Below are 17,674 nucleotides of genomic sequence, written 5' to 3' on the forward strand. Positions count from 1 at the left end.
TCAGATTTAACACATGGGCCAGGCATGGCACATGTGTCAGTCTGCCGAGTTGCAGAGCCGCCACCAGGTTACGGCCGTTGTCACACACAACCATGCCTGGCTTCAGGTTCAGCGGTGCCAGCCACAGATCAGTCTGCGCCGTGATGCCCTGTAATAGTTCTTGGGCGGTGTGCCTTTTATCGCCTAGGCTCAGCAGTTTCAGCACCGCCTGCTGTCGCTTAGCGACTGCACTGCTGCTGTGCCTAGAGCTACCGACTGATGGCGCCATGCCCACGGATGGTCGTTCGGAGGAGGAGGTGGAGGAGGGGTGGGAGGAGGAGGAGGCATAGTAGGCCTGAAACACCTGGACCGAGGTAGGCCCCGCAATCCTCGGCGTCGGCAGTATATGACCAGCCGCAGGGTCAGACTCGGTCCCAGCCTCCACCAAGTTAACCCAATGTGCCGTCAGCGATATATAGTGGCCCTGCCCGGCAGCACTCGTCTACGTGTCCGTGGTCAGGTGGACCTTGTCAGAAACGGCGTTGGTCAGGGCACGGATTATGTTGTCTGACACGTGCTGGTGCAGGGCTGGGACGGCACATCGGGAAAAGTAGTGGCGGCTGGGGACCGAATACCGAGGGGCGGCCGCCGCCATGAGGCTGCGAAAGGCCTCGGTCTCTACTAGCCTATAGGGCAGCATCTCCAGGCTTATCAATCTGGAGATGTGCACATTAAGGGCTTGGGCGTGCGGGTGGGTTGCACTATATTTGCGTTTCCGCTCCAGCGTCTGGGGTATGGAGAGCTGAACGCTGGTGGATGCTGTGGAGGATCGTGGAGGCGACGATGTGGTTTTTGTGGCAGGGTCCTGGGCAGGGGGCTGACTATCAGCTGACACAGGGGAAGGAGCAGTGGTGTGCACGGCCGGAGGTGAACGCGCTTGTTGCCACTGAGTGGGGTGTTTAGCATTCATATGCCTGCGCATACTGGTGGTAGTTAAGCTAGTAGTGGTGGAACCCCTGCTGATCCTGGTTTGGCAAATGTGGCACACCACAGTCCGTCGGTCATCCGGTGTTTCCTTAAAGAACCTCCAGACTTCTGAAAATCTAGCCCTCGCCGCAGGAGCCCTCGCCACGGGAGCTTCACTAGTTGACACATTTGGCGCTGATGCACCAGCTCTGGCCCTGCCTCTCCGTCTGGCCCCACCACTGCCTCTTCCAACCTGTTCTGGTCGAGGACTCTCCTCCGTCTCAGAAGCACTGTGTTCACCCGGCCTCTCAACCCAGCTTGGGTCTGTCACCTCATCATCCTCCGATCCCTCAGTCTGCTCCCCCCTCGGACTTCCTGCCCTGACAACAACTTCCCCACTGTCTGACAACCGTGTCTCCTCATCGTCGGACACCTCTTTAGACACTTCTTCCACTACGTCAAGAAGGTCATCATCACCCACAGACTGCGACTGGTGGAAAACCTGGGCATCGGAAAATTGCTCATCAGCAACCGGACAAGTGGTTTGTGACTGTGGGAAGGGTCCAGAAAACAGTTCCTCAGAGTATGCCGGTTCAAATGGCAAATTTTGCTGGAAGGGGGCAGACTGGGGGGGAGGAGGCTGAGGTGCAGGAGCTGGAGGAGTGCCGATTTCGGTGACATGGGTGGACTGCGTGGAAGACTGACTGGTGGACAAATTGCTCGAAGCATTGTCGGCAATCCACGACATCACCTGTTCGCACTGTTCTGGCCTCAACAGTGCTCTACCACGAGTCCCAGTAACTTCAGACATGAACCTAGGGAGTGTAGCTCTGCGGCGTTCCCCTGCTCCCTCATCAGCAGGTGGTGTCTCACCCCGCCCAGGACCACGGCCTCTGACCCCTGCAGTAGTTGGACGCCCACGTCCCCGCCCTCGTCCTCTACCCCTAGCCCTCGGGTTAAACATTTTGAAAATGAGAGTTATAACTTTAATTTTTTTTTTACCTTTTTTTTGTGTTTTTTTTTTTGTGTGTGTTTTTTAGTTTTTAAAACCAAACGATGCTATCCTATTGCTATGGCTATTTTCTAGCCAAGTATGAAAGCACACTGCTATGCCAGATGAGATGACGCTGAGTTATGAAAAAAATAAACGTAAAATAAAAAAGGAAATGGCAGACTGTGCCTAATTGAAATCCAACCCCGGGCCCTAATAAATTTTCCCACTTCGGTCTTTGCGATGGATATGTGCGTCAATAAGCGCAAAACACAGTGGTCGCAAGTCTCACTCCAAATTGCTCACAATTTGCTAGTAGATGCACTGCAACAACTACAGCCACCAGCAGATCAACCAGAAATCAAATATATATAACGCTACTGTAGGCGTAAGTAAGCCGTTTGGATTCTCCTATGGCTATTTTCTAGCCAAGTATTAAAGCACACTACTATGCCAGATGAGATGACGCTGAGTTATGAAAAAAATAAACGTAAAATAAAAAAGGAAATGGCAGACTGTGCCTAATTGAAATCCAACCCCGGGCCCTAATAAATTTTCCCACTTCGGTCTTTGCGATGGATATGTGCGTCACTAAGCGCAAAACACAGTGGTCGCAAGTCTCACTCCAAATTGCTCACAATTTGCTAGTAGATGCACTGCAACAACTACAGCCACCAGCAGATCAACCAGAAATCAAATATATATAACGCTACTGTAGGCGTAAGTAAGCCGTTTGGATTCTCCTATGGCTATTTTCTAGCCAAGTATTAAAGCACACTACTATGCCAGATGAGATGACGCTGAGTTATGAAAAAAATTAACGTAAAATAAAAAAGGAAATGGCAGACTGTGCCTAAATGAAATCCAACCCCGGGCCCTAATAAATTTTCCCACTTCGGTCTTTGCGATGGATATGTGCGTCACTAAGCGCAAAACACAGTGGTCGCAAGTCTCACTCCAAATTGCTCACAATTTGCTAGTAGATGCACTGCAACAACTACAGCCACCAGCAGATCAACCAGAAATCAAATATATATAACGCTACTGTAGGCGTAAGTAAGCCGTTTGGATTCTCCTATGGCTATTTTCTAGCCAAGTATTAAAGCACACTACTATGCCAGATGAGATGACGCTGAGTTATGAAAAAAATAAACGTAAAATAAAAAAGGAAATGGCAGACTGTGCCTAATTGAAATCCAACCCCGGGCCCTAATAAATTTTCCCACTTCGGTCTTTGCGATGGATATGTGCGTCACTAAGCGCAAAACACAGTGGTCGCAAGTCTCACTCCAAATTGCTCACAATTTGCTAGTAGATGCACTGCAACAACTACAGCCACCAGCAGATCAACCAGAAATCAAATATATATAACGCTACTGTAGGCGTAAGTAAGCCGTTTGGATTCTCCTATGGCTATTTTCTAGCCAAGTATTAAAGCACACTACTATGCCAGATGAGATGACGCTGAGTTATGAAAAAAATAAACGTAAAATAAAAAAGGAAATGGCAGACTGTGCCTAATTGAAATCCAACCCCGGGCCCTAATAAATTTTCCCACTTCGGTCTTTGCGATGGATATGTGCGTCACTAAGCGCAAAACACAGTGGTCGCAAGTCTCACTCCAAATTGCTCACAATTTGCTAGTAGATGCACTGCAACAACTACAGCCACCAGCAGATCAACCAGAAATCAAATATATATAACGCTACTGTAGGCGTAAGTAAGCCGTTTGGATTCTCCTATGGCTATTTTCTAGCCAAGTATTAAAGCACACTACTATGCCAGATGAGATGACGCTGAGTTATGAAAAAAATAAACGTAAAATAAAAAGAAACTGGCAGACTGTGCCTAATTGAAATCAAACCCCTAATAAATTTTCCCACTTTGGTGTTTGAGGTGGATATGTGTGTCACTAAGAGCTAAACACAACGGTAGCAAGTCCCCCTGCTAATTCCTCACAATATGGTACTACTACCACACTACTAGTGCCAGCAAGCCCAGCCACAAGCAAATAAAAAAAAAAGGATAACGTTATTGTAGCCCTAAGAAGGGCTGTTGTAGAATCACTCCTGCCTAACAGTAAGCTAATAGAACACCCTAACGCTTTCCCTGACCAGCAGCAGCTCTCTCCCTAGCGGCATCCAGACAGAGAATGATCCGAGCAGCGCGGGCAGCGGCTAGTCTATCCCAGGGTCACCTGATCTGGCCAGCCAACCACTGCTATCGACGTGTAAGGGTACCACGTCATGCTGGGTGGAGTGCAGAGTCTCCTGGCTTGTGATTGGCTCTGTTTCTGGCCGCCAAAAAGCAAAACGGCGGGAGCTGCCATTTTCTCGAGCGGGCGAAATACTCGTCCGAGCAACGAGCAGTTACGAGTACGCTAATGCTCGATCGAGCATCAAGCTCGGACGAGTATGTTCGCTCATCTCTAGTAATAATATAAAAAATTTAATATGTAAACATATTAAAAAATATGTTATATGTATGATATATGTTTTACAAGAAAAAGAGGGTCCACAAAAAGTATAGGCCAAAAGGCACAGACTTGGTGGCCATCCTGGGGCATAAATTATAAAGCAAAAGAGCAAGACAGGATGTATGTACAAAACGTATAACCTTTATTAAGCAAAAAGATACATAAAACCAATTAAAAAGCACTCATGTGCTAATAACCAGCAGCCATCCCTTCAGTAAATATTGACATGATAATACAGTGTTAGCCAGGAATCAATGCCTGGTATAAATCTGAGTTACCAAAGGTATAACACATCAATGTTCAACAGGTAAAACATAGTCCAGAATACAGTTTAGGTGATTCAACTATTGGAGACACTGAATTAAATAATTACCTAAGATGCATGGTACAGTCAAATAGGGGGCTGGAGGAAGAATTATGATATTATGATATATGATACATATGATATGTAGATATGTTTGTTTTAGCTACACATACTTTATACCTCAATTTTTTTTCTTTATTTCCAACAGTCAGTTTTTTTCCTCTTTCAGACAATTTATTTGTCAGAAGCAAAAAGTAACTTGGTTGTAGAAGCTGTCTCTTTGTTTTTGACTAGGTTTAAAGATTGAAATCTGAGTACCAGGAGTAAATTCAAAATTGACAACAAATATGTTAGTGAACAATGGAAAGCCACTGAAAGCCAAATAAACATAATTCTGGCTACAGCTCTTACAGATGTACAGTGAAATAACAAGCCCATTGTAAAAAATGGAAAACAGTGTACAAAGTACAGTGTACTGTACCCTACATAAGTGACCCTACATGTTGGATAGGTAGTAGGCTAAGCATTCCTGTACAGTTAAAAAGGTAATGCCAATTCAATACACCATATGGAATTCTCACAGGCACTACTCCCTCCAATTTTTCAAAATAGGCATGAAAACAGTGGCACATGCTATTAAAACATCCACGCAGCTACAGGGGAGATGGCACAGGACGGTAATAGTCCACACGAGCTGTTTCTTGCACAATGCACTTTCTTTAGCTCTAATTCAAACAAGCTAGCAGGTGCAAAAAGAACTGTCCACTCCAAGAGCAAATGCATAGGGTCGGCAAAGACGCAATGTCTTACAGGACAGATACAAACGGAGGCACAATGAACTTGGTAAAAAGGTCTTTTGGCTTGAGAAAGTGCTGTTCAGCGTGAAACGGCCCAGTTGCCACTGCATGCACCCTCCCTGTACTTGGCGCCCTAAATGAAATGAAGAAACCTTTCCATGAAGAAGCCGGTGAGTGCCGAGTTTTCTTTCTACTGCAAAAAGAACTGCGCAGTGAAATGCTGGACACACGGTGGCCAAAGTACACGTCATAGGAAATATTAAAAAAAAAAAAAGATCAGAGATTTGGAAAACAAAACAGTATTCAACCATGAGGAAGTTGGCTACTTATTGGTGGAAATGTTAGACTTCAAAAGATACCAGGTTATATCTGTTCAGTCCGGCAGGATGTGAAAGTATTAACCTCTCTTGGACTAACCTCTAACTTAAGATGTCAGCGGGCGCAGGTCCGGAGTCTGCAGCAACATCTTTAGACTTTGCTGCAGTTCTTTACTGCTCCTGTGTCAGCCATGGGAGCAGGACCAGGTCACCGGGTGTCTCTCACACCACTGCGCTGAAGTAGAGCAATGCATGGAGGAGCAGTGTCCTCCGTGCATTGCTTGACAAAGATGCTTGACAAAGATTCATTGTGAATCGAAACGTTGCAGTTTTTTCTATGCCTGTGTGAATAAAGGTTTAACCTTTTTTCATCATATTGGATGCTGGGGCCTTCTCTCTTTTTTGTCTTGGACATATGAAGTACACACACACAAAAATATTAATAAATATTCATAAATATACATTGACATTTTCCCATGTAATAAAAAAGAAAATTCCTCGCTACACTACAAAAAATACTGCCATAGTTCCCCAATTTGACCGAGACTATACATATTATATATCAAAACAACCGAAACTCGAAACCGAGTTAATTTGAAAATGTAAAAAAAATACTATAAATTACAAAAAAAAAAAATACTTTTTTTCCACTTTTAATCCAAAATAGGAATATAATTGAAAAAAAAATTTTTTACGATGTTTTAACTAGCTCTGAGTGTCCTGAAAAGGCACCGCAAAAATTTTTATTTTCATACGTTTTTATAAATAAACATTAGGATAGTTAACAAAGAGGTCAAGCAACAGTTATCAGTTTACAAAGCATTGCCATATATATTCAATTATTTATAGTTGTAGATATGGTAGAACAAAATTTAATGCTTTATTACGTTATGGAGTCAGCGGAAAACTTCTACGATTAATACAAGGTTGCCTACCATGTTTAGAAGTGCCGCCTGGAAAATATAAGGTTAGACAGAGCAGGAGGGACCATCAGGAGGACCAGACTGATCTAGTCAGCCATTAAGGGCCTCTGAAATATTGCTTAATAAATTTAACAAATTAAACATAATACAACGTAACATCTAACATCATCCAAATATAGAATAATGAGAGGTAAATTAGTGGCAACTGCTTATTTTGTAATACGGCACCTAGGTCTCTGACCAATGGAATGTTGTGTTCTTCCAAAGGGACCATAGTATCTTGCGAGTATTTATGTTGCTTCCATGACCAGTAGATAAATGTAATGTGAGTTAGTTAACTAACAAGGTGAAGAAAACTGGTGATGTTTTGTCCAGGGTTCCCATATCTTGGTAAACATTTTCATTTTCCTGTTACCTTGAGCAATAGTAAGTTTGTAGCTGTAGGTAGTGTTTATTGAAGTTACCACTTCTTGGAGAGTGGGGGAAGCAGCTGACTTCCAATGCTTAGACAGACAAATTCTTGCCAAGGTAAGTATCTTGCAGGCAAGGATTTGGTTTTTAACTGGAATGCTATTTCTATCAAGCAAAATTATTTGCATTTCCTTCCAATTTGAGTGGGAATTATGTAATACTTTAATGCTGTATCAGGTCTTACTCACTGCCTCCTGACTTGACATAGGGATTGCTAAAAGTAATCATACTTCTGTTGATAATGTTATGTTGCCATGTAACATTACAGTATCTATGATAATAATATGTTACCTTAAATAATATTGGACCTGTAAGGCCACATGCACACTAACGTATGCCCGCACGACTACTGCCGAGTGGGCATACGTCCGGCGCCATGAAGAGAAGGACGGATGACTCCCTCCCCTCTCCATAGCGATCTACGGCGCACGGTTCATAACATGGGGAAAGATAGGAGACACATGCAGCGCCGTATCGCTCCTTGCGGCAACTGCAGGTCTATGGGGGACGTATGTATAGTCGCAGGCTTGCAGTAGTACAAAAGTCCCCTACGGTCATGTGAATGCGGCATTACTGATTGGCAAGTTGATTACGGCATGTAGGCAAACAGGAGGGTTTTTTCTGTGCAAGCCATATACAAAGGAGATGGTAAAACAGATCTTTTCTTTCATCAGAAATTATCTCCAGTAATTGGACTTTCATTTTAAGAGCTTTCTCTAACAGTCAGTGTTGATGACCCAGATATTAATACCATACAATTTTCAACTACTTATCTCCAGTTTCAAGTACTTTCTTTGCTCCACAAAAGGGACATAATTTACCTATAAATACATTAAAGATGCTAAAATGATAAATGATGACAGTCATAAGTAGCAGCGACTCCACTCAAAAAGATAAGGATCAAACAAATAAAACATTTGGAAAGAAAAATGTGAATGAATTTCTGAAGGGGAAATGCAAAAGCAAACATATCATTTCAAAGATTTGCTGAAATTAAAATGTCATTTGATGGATTTCATGGATTTTTAGGTTGCACAATATGCCTAAACCTTGATATAGTTTTTATTATAACTGAATCTCAGGTAAGTTCATATTTCTTTAAAAAATCACCTGTCAAATCATTTACTGCTCTTTGTAGGAAAGAAGGAAAATACATGATCTACCTAGTAAAATGATCATGTATGTTACCAAATTTAACAAGGTACAATATTTCTAGACAATTAATGATAAACTGCTTGTCAGATATTCATATCCAAATTTGCATAATTATTGTATCCTAGCTAAGAAATGACAATCAACCCCATTCCCCGATTCTCCCTATAGCAGTAAGATGTTTACGTACTGCAACATTTTTCAATAACAAATGAATGATGACAGTCGCTTCAGCACCTGTGTTAAAGGACACCTGTCATCAGGTCTCTGTAACTAATTCTGTCACCACTACCTGTTGGAGCAGCTCACAACGATATCATCCCAGCCTTTATATAGTTGATCCATACAAAAATAATAGTGAAATAATATTTTGTGTATTATGCAAATGAGTCTGAGCATATGAAAGAGAAAGGGATATCAACCCTGTTACCCCACCCCTCAACCTGCTCATGTCCGTGTGTAATATATAGCAATTGCTAGTGTCTGTGCTTTATCTGCTGCCTGTGATAGACTCAAACATCATCTACACAAGTACCTGACATGCTGGGTCCTTCCATACACATATGATAGACTCAGACATCAACTACACAAATACCTGACATGCTCTCTTCTCCTATACACATGTGATAGACATAGATATCAGCTACTCAAGTACCTGACATGCTGTGTCCTGCTATACACATGTGTAAGACACAGACATCATCTACACAAGTACCTGACATGCTGTGTCCTGCTATACACATGTGTAAGACACAGACATCATCTACACAAGTACCTGACATGCTGTGTCCTGCTATACACATGTGTAAGACACAGACATCATCTACACAAGTACCTGACATGCTGGGTTCTTTCATACACATGTGGTAGACACAGACATCAACTACACAAGTACCTGACATGCTCTCTCCTCCTATACATATGTGAGAGGCACAGACAACAGATACACAAGAACCTGACATGCTGTGTTCTCCCATGCACATGTGATAGACACAGACATCAGCTACACAAGTACCTGACATGTTCTGTTCTCCTATACACATGTGAGAGGCATAGACATCAGCCACACAAGTACCTGACATACTCTCTCCATCCCATACACATGTGAGAGACACATACATCAGATGCACAAATACCTGACATGCTGTGTTTTTCCATACACATGTGATAGACACAGACATCACCTACACAAGTACCTGACATGCTCTCTCCTCCCATACACATATGATAGACACAGACATCACCTACACAAGTACCTGACATGCTCTGTTCGCCTATACACATGTAATATACACAGACATCACACGAACCCGACGTTAAGCACATAAAAAAAATAAACTTAATACTCACCTTCCGGCGATACTTACCCCCGATCCTCGGCGCCGGCTCCCGATCCTTGGCGGTAGCTCTCGATCCCCAGCGGCGGCTTCTGTCTTCTTTCTTTTCTTGCCGGCGGAGTCGCGTCCATGCGATCTCCCCGCCGGCGCTCACTATGATGCGGCGGTGTAGCTGCCGGGGAACGGGAGCTGCCGCCGAGAATCGGGGGTTAGTATCGCCGGAAGGTGAGTATTAAGTTTATTTTTTTTAATATGCTTAACATACAGGGGGCATGCTGGCTGCCTACATAAGGGGGCTGGCTGGCTGTATACCACTTGGGGCTGGCTGGCTGTATACCACTTGGGGCTGGCTGGCTGTATACCACAGGGGGCTGGCTGTATACTACTTGGGGCTGGCTGTATACTACACCCTCGGCTTATACTCGAGTAAATAGGTTTTCCCAGTTTTTGGTGGTAAAATTAGGGGTCTCGGCTTATACTCGGGTCGGCTTATACTCGAGTATATACGGTAGTTTAATTATCTAAAATCACTTAATTTAAGTGACTGCTGGGGCTGCATATACAGGTGAATGGCTATAATTGGTCCTATGTATGTGTTCATTTTTGGAAATTGAATCATTAAAAAGGACAAAAACTGTTGAAAATATTAATGGACCCTGCACATCACCTATGCAAATAGACTTGAGTGGAGATTTTAAAAGAACTTTAGGATGAACACTGTAGGCTTTTCTGGAGTTATGGTATATCCCAATACAGCTATGTTCACATTAGCAGGGCAGTGGATGCAGGGCCCTTACATACACCTAGAATGGGTCCTGTACTTGTATATAAGCATGTTATTTAAATGTGGAATATCCCAATATCCCAATACAGATCTGTTTACATTTGCACCATGGCAGAAGCCATGAAATAATGATCAATCATAAAATCCACCATGACCAATGGAACCTATTAATGTAAGATGATCTAAGCCCCAATGGGGCAGATTTATCAAGTGTCTGAAAGTCAGAATATTTCCAGTTGCCCATAGCAACCAATCACATCTCCCCTCTAAAATATTCATGAGCACTGGTAAAATGAAAGCTGAGCTGTGATTGGTTGCCATGTGCAACTGGAAATATTCTTGATAAATCTGCCCCAATGTGTCTGCTTAGAGAGTCCCCGCCCACACCCTGTTATTTTGCACTGTGCAGCTTAGGGAATGATAGGAGCTAAAAGAGCAATAACACTGAGTAAAACTGTAAAGTAAGGGGTTAAAATGATCTTTATTGTGGTACCATCACTAGGGGATTGAAATGTGAAAATTATCTTTTGTGGGGAAACCCCTTTAATCTTTAAATACCAAAGAGGTAAAGCATTGTATAAGGGGCATGTTGGGTTGATGGCCTAAATCTGTATTATGCTGATTCATGGCACTGATACGCATGCTTCCATTTAGCGTGGTGTACAGCATTACTGCAACCACCACTTTACATTGTGACATCCCCAGTAGTGGCTTTACTCGCTGCCGGGGTATACTTGTCAGAGAGACCCGTATGCCCCACCGCTGGGACATACCTTGAATCAAGGTCATTGACCAGAGTGCTGTGGTGTAGGTGAAGGGTACATGTAGGTTTCCTAATATTCAGATGCTCCAGGGCACTGGGCACTGAAAAACAGTGACCAGTGATTCACTTTCACTTAGTGGAAACATTTAAGTTCTGAACCTCCTGCTCCTGTTATTGAGCACTGTATGCATAAGCAACTGCTTATGAGGGGGACGATGTTATTGGACTTCTTATTATCTTCGTAATTAATGCCTGTTGGTCAACAAGCTCCGCTAATGTTCTACTATGTTCTCCAGCTGCATCATTTATAGGGGTATTACCCCTCTACAACTGTATTCTTACTCTTCTCTGTCCTACTTTTCTGCCCTCCTCTTTTTGCCTCTTGGACTCAGTATCTTTTCCCATTTCCTCCCCCCTCCCTCCACCAGGTGGTAGACATGCCTCGTCCGGGTAGAGTTTCAGATGAGCTGACTATTAGGTTCTCCTAATGTTAAGGGACTACATAGTCCTGGAAAACACTCTATCCTGAGCACCACTAATTGACACCTGGAGGCTTTTACATCCCTCAGATAAAGACTTCTCATTCTATTCCACTGTCCATAACAACTACTCTAGTCTGGACTATTTGTTCTTACACTACAGAGACCTAGAGAGCCACTATAGACAACATCACCTTCTCAGATCATGCTCTGATCTCTATGTCCATTTCACTCCCAAATCCTGATGCTTTTCAATGATAATGGAAGCTAAATGCATCTCTTCTGGAAGACCCCCTAGTCGTAGTGGAAATGAGGGACTCTATTATTAACCACTTTGACAGAACTAACATTGAAGACGTGAACCCTTGCATAGAGTAGGAGGGCCATAAAAATACCATCCGTGGCATTCTGATAACACACGTCTGTCGCTGTAAGAGAGAGAGGGCCCAAGCTATAGTTTCTCTATTGGATCGCATCCCTGGAGCTATCACATAAGAGATCTCCTACCCCTGACATTAGGACAACCCTTATCTAAGCCAGGGAGGCTCTGCGCACTTTACTCATCGCAAGGCCAAAGGTACTCTTGCTATATGCCGTAGGCACTTCTACAAATACAGCAATAAGTGTGGCGGGACTTTGGCCAGAGCACTGAAAGATTTGTGATTGCACAAGAACTTTCCAAAAATCTCATCTCCCACTGGTTCAGCATTATATCTTAGCCACGACATAGTCGCAGCCTTCAGAGATTATTACCAGATGCTTTATAACCTGGAGCAACCAGTATCCCAAAAAGCTAGAGCTTAACTCAGACATAAGATACAATCTTATTTAGTTGTGTCAAGACTGCCCACACTGATAGACAATGAAGCAGAAGGACAGCACTCCAGGAGATCCAGACGGGTAAAGATGGCTTTTCCTTACACTACTACAAAGCTGTCACAAAGCAGAGGGCAATGGTCCAGTGATTCCCTTGTTTTTTACAGTGCTCCTGATGGCTAAACCAAGGGGACACCAGATGCACCACTAAGGAGATAGCAACACGTTACACCTGGTCGTAAGAAGACTAGTGGAACACCGGAACAAGGTCAGAGGTAGGCACCAAGAAGTAGAACACAGGAACCCCAGTGCAGATCCAGAGGACAAGGTTATACAGTAGAAAGGAAGTAGAGCACTTCAGGCAAGTCACAAGGTACTTTGACCCTCAGGCACTGAAGGAGAGAGCAGGGTCCACAAAATACCTGCTGGTGGGCCAAGATTGGTTGTTCAGGTCACATGAACAATTCTCTTACATCACAGGAAGCGATGTCATCGCAGGTCCTGCAGAAACCAGAGTAGGGCAAACTAGTTGGGTTGCAGCACTGAAAGCAACTCAAATGGCCGGCGGCCAATGTGGAGACGACCAGAAGGGGCAGAAGGGGCAGCGCCCCTCTGAACACCAACGCTCCGTAGCGGCCATTACAAAAATGTTTGCAAAAGTACTTGAGCCCCACTGGATGAAGGCCTTTAATGCTGTGGCTGCTGGTTCTCCTCTCCCAAAAGAAGTCCTCTAAGCTACCATTTTTATACCTAAACTGGGGAAAGATATAACACAATGCTCTATTCCTTGCTGAATCAGGACCTTAAGCTGTTCTCCAAAGTTTAGTTTAGTGACACATTTAGCACCACTGTTGCCTGTTCACTCGAATCAGGCAGGATTTATACTCGGTAGGGAGGCCAGGGAGAACACCACTATGGCAATTAACTTTATACATAAAGCGCAACTTGAACATTTGCCTCTCATGCTTCTCTCCAGGGATGCTCAGAATGCATTCGATAGAGTCCATTGGTCTTTCATGTCCAAAGTTCTCTGTCACTTTGGACTTTGTGATCACATGCCTGCCTGAGTGTTGTCCCTGTACTCTACTCCTTCGGCATCAGTCTGTGTGAATGGTGTTTTGTCGGAAAGTTTCAACATCCAGAACAGTACACGACATTGGTGCCTTCTTTCCCCCATGCTCTTAGTCCTATCTATAGAACCCTTTCTACGCAGAATTCGTAACAACCAGGACATTTCAAGTATTGAAATCAGAGGCTCTTCTTATGCTGATGACCTGCTTTTCTTCATTTCCAACCTGCATATTTCCTTACCCAATCTAATGCAAGAAATACACCTGTTCTCTCAATTGTTCAACTTCTATTTCAGGCCATCCCTATCCATTTAACTACGGCCTTTTTTTGCTCACTAAACGCCCTGCAACATGATTTTGTTTAAATGGGCAAACCAGCAAGAATCAATTGTCCCACCCTATTCATGCCCAAAAGATCAGGAGGAGTAGGGCTCCCTGATTTCAGAAATTACTACAACGCAACCACTTAACGAGAGTCCTGAATTGGTGTTGTAATTAAAGTGTAAAGCCCTGGATCCTTCTGGACCAGTCTTTTACTCAATTACCTCTACAGGTGCTACCTTGGCTGGAACCTACAGACTTTTGCCATTGAAATCCCCTCTTATACCGATTCTTGGCAACCCAGATTTCTCCCCAGGCTGTGAGGACTTGGTCTTTAAACAGTGGAGGGAGGCCAGTAGGTGGCTAACAACCCAAGAACTGAGCTTTTCCATTATACGACCATCAGTTCTCACAACCAGCAGGCAGGATATAAGTTACTAGTGAGATGGTACAGGTAGCGAGATGCAGAGGGCACTTTTCTACATGAACTTTGGTCCTGCACAATAATTTCCCCCCTCTGGCAAGAATTGGGAAGAGTCATCTCATCACTGTACAAAAAAGTAATTTATACATAATGTTTTGGCATAACAATGAGGGATGTAAATTGCATATCTCAAATTTAGAAATTTACTGTCTGCAAAATTTGGGGTGATTATTACCATCTTATGTAAATGAGTTTATTACATGATGCGAAATATTGAGCTCAGAACATTAAATTACTTCAGAGATTGGGATCTACACTCCCTGTTCTGACTTTCCAATATGAGGTTTTGATCAAGTCTTGCAAGGTCTTTTACCCTTGGGTGATTTCTCTGTGCCAATGGTTCATATGCTGTGAGCTGTGCAAACAGTTTTACTCAAGTAACTTCTCTTTCTATAAAAACAAACTCACTGAACCTCAATAAGAAAGTGCTGACATTAATGACAAACAAACCTTCTGGAGTGGATACAAATCAGTGAGGCAGGATGCTTTATTATCCATCCAAAATCCACTGAAACAAACTGTTGGCATGGAATTCAAGGAACCGGACAAAAGTGAAAACAAACTTAACAAAACCTCCTGCAGAAAAAAAAATATATATTTTGCCATCTTCTGGTAATAATAACTTTTTCATACTTAGGTGTACAGAGCTGTGGGTGGTGTAATTTTTGTGACTTTTGATGACGTTTTCAATGCTACCATTTTTAGGACTGTGTGGCCTTTTGATGCCGGTGCGCCGCCATCTATTTGAAGCCACCAGCAAAACTGCTAGAACCGAGTTACTGGTAAGTGTTTGCTGCAATATACAATATACATCACTTGATGTGATCCTTTCTTGATGTTATCCTTTCTTGAAAACGAGACTGCCAGACTTCAGAAGACCCAAGGCTGTTATGGCGACCAATTGACGCTCCCCGACAAACCTCACCAAGATAGCTGCCATCTTTTTGAAACCGTCGGCAGTTTTCCTGGAGGCAATCAATGGGCTAGCTAAGGAGAGGGATAAGCCCGTGATCCCTCTCTATGTATCCGCACCCGACGCGTGCCGTACAATTACCGCGCACGTTGGTAAGGGGTTAAAAGAAGCAGTGTGAAAACCATAAACCCTTCCGCTCAATGCAGTTAAAGGTGCACTGGGTGTCCAGACCCAGTTATTCTCATAGCATTAAAAGAAACCTACACCACATCCCAGTAGCCTCTTCTGATCCCACCTACTACAGTCTTCAGTGCACAGCTCGCAACAGCCAAGCTGAGAAGTTCAGAAGCCGGAGCTACAGCACATGCAAAGAATTCCGGCTTCTCAGACGGTTGTGCGCAGCTGCTGTGAGCGGCGCGCTGAAGACTGGGGTTGTAAGGATCATAATAGGCTACTAGGGCGTGGAGTAGCTATAGCTCCCGCTCCACGGCGTGGCTACTCAAAATAAAAAATTAAAATAAAAGATTTATTAACTTTATTAACAATTTTAGCTTCAGAAAAGCATAAACCTACACTAGATTATAGGAACCTGCCACATGATCTACCTTATTAGGTTTCCTTTAAAAGAAACAATGGGAAAACTACAAAACCTTTCTCTCACTGTGGTTAAAGGCTGAATCGAGTAAATGCACAATATGACAATTTAAATTTTGAATCCAGTGGAGTCAGAGTATAACAATTTCAATATTGAATCCAGCAAATGCGGAATTTGACAATTTCAAGTTAAAGTTCAGGTCATGCGGTACTTCAACCTCTAACAACTTATTCAGACGCAGCCAAGTTGCCTGAGTTCCATACCTGGTTCATTTTAGTGGATGTGTCCACATTGGCTGTGAATTGGCAGATCCTCTTGCCGGTGAGCGCACACTTGCTGCAGGGCAGGACAGCAACTGCAAGAGATAGAGGGCAAGCTCTGTCCATGTTTCCAATTATGAAGATGAGGAGAACTCTCACTCCTGAGGTGGTGCTGGTGTTCCTGTTGTGTTAGAGACTTCCTCCTCCCGCTGCCACTGAGCTCTCAATTTCAGGTGGAAATCAGTAGAACCTCATACTCTAGTAGTGGGATTAAGGATGCCATCATCCAGTAGGGTGGCCACACAGTAAACTGAACTGGTGATTGTCCGGGCAACTCGGGTGTACTTAAGCATATAGTGGCTCATGTGGGCCTGGCTGCCCAGATGCAAGGACAAGCTGCCCTCAATGTGATGTGTCAATACTGTCTCCTCCTCTGCATCTCTCCAGCCACACTCTATTGATGCTGTGAGTTGTTCAGGATGTCACTCTGCTGTGAGGAAAACCCTTTCTCCATACTCCTACAAAAGTTTCCCCTTGCTAGACAGCAACCCATAATGGAGGCCATGTGTTGAATGGTCTGACACCTGTTCCTCCTCTTCTTCCACCTGAGCCACCATTAAATCATCTGTCATGGCCAGAGCTTTTTCAAGCAGCCGGTGGGGCGTCATCAGCACTGGCATCATCAGCACTGACAATATCAGTGGCATGTTGAAAACAATGCAGCACTGAACAAATGCTCCTCATGGAGGCCCAGTCACTGCTGGTAAAGTGCTGTCTGTCACTACTTCAACTTACCTGGAGCTAGAATTCAACAATTCATGCTAATAAAGGCTTAAATAGGTGTACTAAACTATAAAGTGCATTTTGGTTTGCTTTTAATTGCATTTTTAATTGTTTATTGTTATTTTATGAATTTATATTTTGGAAGCAAAAATATCTCTACATATGGATAACACTAGTTTGTGAGATTTGTGAATCCACTATACATAGTTCTCTTTTATATATTGATTGTTAGACAGAACCGTGGCAGTAGGGTCATGTGAGAGCACAGTATTATCTGATTTAAAGTCAAAATGACTTGAAAGATGTGCAGGTCCATTAAAAGTATGATTTTGCATTTTCTGTGAAAATCCTACAAAAATGAGAGGACGCATAAAAAAACATGTCAACATAAAGAAGACATTTCGTAAATGTTAGTTATCCAATTATTTTGGTGTGTCAGAAAAGTAAGACATTTTGAATTTCGAAAATCAGGAATTTTTCCAAATTTAAGGTAAATATCTGTTTATTTTCATCAATAAACACAAAAGATATCACCCAGTTTTTTTTAACTAACTTGAAGTGCAATGTGTCATGTCTCAAAATAACCTGGATATGTTAAAGGTTTCCAAAGTTATAACTACTTAAAGTGACACACGGTAGATTTGAAAAAATGGGCTGTGTTAGGAAGGTACAAAATGGCCAAGTTGATAAGAA

General features: G+C 43.1%; 1 protein-coding gene across 4 annotated transcripts in view; it reads right to left on the reverse strand.

Annotated features, from left to right (window-relative positions):
* Positions 1-17,674, reverse strand: part of MYRIP (myosin VIIA and Rab interacting protein) — a 285,392-nt gene that overhangs the window by 236,646 nt on the left and 31,072 nt on the right. Inside the window, exon 2 of one of the 4 annotated variants that reach the window (XM_072153451.1) lies at positions 16,202-16,293. The exons of the other annotated variants lie outside the window; for them this stretch is intronic. The gene's annotated coding sequence lies outside the window, so the exon portion shown is untranslated. The remainder of the gene's footprint in view (positions 1-16,201; positions 16,294-17,674) is intronic. 4 annotated transcript variants of the gene reach the window in all.

Source organism: Engystomops pustulosus, chromosome 5 (assembly GCF_040894005.1).
Source record: "Engystomops pustulosus chromosome 5, aEngPut4.maternal, whole genome shotgun sequence".
Lineage (NCBI taxonomy): Eukaryota > Metazoa > Chordata > Amphibia > Anura > Leptodactylidae > Engystomops > Engystomops pustulosus.